The sequence below is a fragment of the Sesamum indicum genome, linkage group LG15 (genome assembly GCF_000512975.1).
Source record: "Sesamum indicum cultivar Zhongzhi No. 13 linkage group LG15, S_indicum_v1.0, whole genome shotgun sequence".
NCBI lineage: Eukaryota > Viridiplantae > Streptophyta > Magnoliopsida > Lamiales > Pedaliaceae > Sesamum > Sesamum indicum.
The window spans coordinates 4,280,503-4,285,119 of record NC_026159.1 but is presented as its reverse complement, the minus strand read 5'-3'; positions in this window follow the sequence as shown (position 1 = coordinate 4,285,119).

The following is a 4,617-nucleotide window of genomic DNA, read 5'->3' as shown; positions in this document are numbered from 1 at the left end:
TTCATTCCCCCCCCCCCCCAAAAAAAAAGTATGTTGTATTTTTCCAACTTATGCTTAGTTATTGAGATGGGAGGGGACCCGAAAAATCCCTCTACCCTGCGAGAGTAGTTTTTGGCCAAAAAAAAAAATAATAAAAAAACATAAAAAATATTGGACAAAATGCATAAAACTCTCCCGTGTTTTAAAAAGTTTGCAAAAAGAATCCCCTTGTTTTCAAAATAGGCTAAAAGCTCCCATGTATTTTGTAAAACTCAACTCAATCGCCCCATTTCCGTTAAATCCAACTACTGGTGTTATTTTTTTTAAACATAACCGTTATACCCTTAATATATATTATTTCTTATTTTAGTGACCGTTGGATCTTTTTTAATCAAATATTGATCGTTAGATCTAATCAATTAATCTTAACCGTTAGATTTAATACATTATTTAATTTATATTATATATAAATAGTTTAAAAATTTTAAAAATATATTATTATTATATATTAAAAAAAACTAACTACCCTATCCACCCCCTTACCCCCCACCACCCCCCCCCCCCCCCCCCCCCAACCCCCCCCCACACACACACACACATATACGCCACACACATACCACACACACATACCCCACACATACACACATACACACACCACACACACACACACACACACACATATCCCACGCACACGCACACACACACATATCCCATGCACACACACACTCACACACCACACACACATACACGCACACACCACACACACACACACACCCCACACACACACACACACACGCGCACACCCCACACACACACACATATCCCACACGCACACACACGCACACACACACACACACATACACGCACACACCACACACATACACACACACTTACATGCACACACTACACACACACACACCACACACACACACACACCCACACACAAATACACGCACACCCCACACACACACACACACTCACACACACCACACACACACATCCCACACACACACAAACACACACACACACACACACATACCACACACACATACCCCACACATACACACATACACACACCACACACACACACACACACACACATATCCCACGCACACGCACACACACACATATCCCATGCACACACACACTCACACACCACACACACATACACGCACACACCACACACACACACCCCACACACACACACACATATCCCACACGCACACACACACACACACATACACGCACACACCACACACATACACACACACACTTACATGCACACACTACACACACACACACCCACACACAAATACACGCACACCCCACACACACACACACACTCACACACACCACACACACACATCCTACACACACACAAACACTCACACACACCACACACACACATCCTACACACACACCACACCCCATACACACACACACATACACACACACACGCGCACACATTCCACACACACACACACCCCCATAAATAAGCATAAAATTTGCAAAACCAAGGTGACATTCTACACGAGAAAAAGAATTGTGTAGACAGAAATGAAGACTTAGAAATTGAAGTACAACGAAAAATTTAACAAGACCCAGATGGCATTCATTGGCGCAGAAGATAGAAGCAACAGAAATGAAGACTTAGAAATTGAAGTACAACGAAAAATTTAACAAGACCCAGATGGCATTCATTGGCGCAGAAGATAGAAGCAACACCTCACTTTTTCGATGTTCAAAATGGAATTAAACATGTTCTACCGTGACACATACACACAAACACCCCACACACCCACTCCTCATCCTCCTCTTCTCCTTTCTACTCTTCCTCTTTTTTCGACTGCGCAACAATTCCTGCAATTTACCTAATTCAGAAAAGTGCCTTCAATTTCTTTAAAAGAAAAACAAAAATGAAATAGAAAAGTACCTTCAACATAATCCAACTACCCATACTGCTCAAAAGGAACAGGAGATCAGAAAGTAAACCAAACTCTAAAATGCTCTCAATACATGGGATGGTTAACAGAAAGCAATTAGAACTGAATTAGCTTTGTATTTACTAAGGATTTCAACAAAAGTCGAAACTACAGGAAACATAAATCACACAAGACGCCTCAACCTTTAATAAAGTTAACATAAAAACTTGTAATGGATTTTGATTATTTCATGAAAATTATCTCTTTTCCAAAAAGTAAAAGCTAGTTTCTTCTTCTAGTGACTAAACACACACCCCCCCCCACACACACCCACACACACATACACGCACACACACCACCACACAAACACACACACATACGCCACACACACACACACACACGCACATATCCCACGCACACACACACACACACCACACACACATACACGCACACACCACACACACACACACCCTACACACACACACATATCCCACGCACACGCACACACACATATCCCACGCACACACACACTCACACACCACACACACATACACGCACACACCACACACACACACACACCCCCCACACACACACATATCCCACATGCACACGCACACACACACACATACACGCACACGTCATGCACAAATACCCCACACACACACACACACACACACACACCCCACACATACACACACACACACACACAGCCACACACACATACACGCACACACCACACATATATACCCCACACACACACACACTCACACACCACACATACACACACGCACCAAACCCACACACCCACACACACTTACACGCACACACTACACACACACACACCCCACACACACACACACACATATCCCATGCACACACACACTCACACACCACACACACACACACACATCCTACACACACACACCACAGCCCACACACACACACATACACACCCCATACACACACACGCACACATCCCACACACACACACACCCCCATTAATAAGCATAAAATTTGGCAAAACCAAGGTGACATCCTACACGAGAAAAAGAATTGTGTAGACAGAAATGAAGACTTAGAAATTGAAGTACAACGAAAAATTTAACAAGACCCAGATGGCATTCATTGGCGCAGAAGATAAAAGCAACACCTCACTTCTTCGATGTTCAAAATGGAATTAAACATGTTCTACCGTGACACATACACACAAACATCCCGCACACCCACTCCTCCTCCTCCTCTTCTCCTTTCTACTCTTCCTCTTTTTCGCCTGCGCAACAATTCCTACAATTTACCTAATTCAGAAAAGTGCCTTCAATTTCTTTAAAAGAAAAACAAAAATGAAATAGAAAAGTACCTTCAACATAATCCAACTACCCATACTGCTCAAAAGCAACAGGAGATCAGAAAGTAAACCAAACTCTAAAATGCTCTCAATACATGGGATGGTTAACAGAAAGCAATTAGAACTGAATTAGCTTTGTATTTATTAAGGCATTTCAGCAAAAGTCGAAGCTATAGGAAACATAAATCACACAAGATGCCTCAACCTTTAACAAAGTCAACATAAAAACTTGTAATGGATTTTGATTACTTCATGAAAATTACCTCTCTTCCAAAAAGTTAAAGCTAGTGTCTTCTTCTAGTAAAGGAATCATTCACTTTCTAAAGAAGAGCCACAGGAACAGCTGTGTCATTTATCAAGCAACACCACAGATTCTACAACTTATAAACCTAATATCCTGATTTCTGCAATGCCAAAAACACATTACTAGGAAACTGTTACCACTCAAATATGTATTAAACTGCCAACAAGTACCTGAAGCCAAAAAATAACTGAAACTTAGGCAGGTGAATTATTAGTTCTTTATCATATAAACAGTAAGCCACATGTAAGCACAAGCATGAGTCAAGCATCAGCTACAACATATATAACTGATTAATTTTTCCTGAGGAAAAGGACCCCTCTCCCTTTTCCATTCGAGTACCCAAAAATTAAGGTGATGCTACAAATTCTACAATTTGATTCAAGGGTGAAAATAATAAAGACCGCTATTAGCAGGAAAGAAATCGAAATGACTAAACACACCGAACTCAAGGTTCAAAACTACAATATTTTGTAGTGGTCGCTGGCAACCAATTCAAGAATTGGTTAGCAGATCATAAACACCCAAGGCATTTATCAGATTTTATCAATCCTCCACTCATTTTCTCTCACTATATCCCCTCTAGTAAAGTAAATCAATCCAAGAACAGTCTTGCTAACGAGATATATTAAAAGGAAAAAAGAAGTGGGACAATGCACTCTCTCCTGTCCTATTATTCATCTTCATTTCAATAAATACTATTTCATATCATGTAAACAAAAATGAGAATACACATCTATACAAGCATACAAAAATATTACAAGACACATAAATAGACCACAAAGACAAACAATACCCATAATGAGCATAAAATATTGCGAAATTATGAAGACATCCTGCACGAGAAAAAGGGTTGTGAAGATAGAAATAAATACTTTAAAATCGAAGGAGAATGACAAATGTAACAAGACGCAGAAGGCATTCGTTCGTGTAGAAGATAAAAGCAACACCTCACTTCTTCTATGTTCAAAATGAAAGTAAACATGTTCTACCGTGAGACATACACACACACACACCCACACCCCCCCCCCCCCACACACCCCCCCCCCCAAACCAGCCCACACCCCACC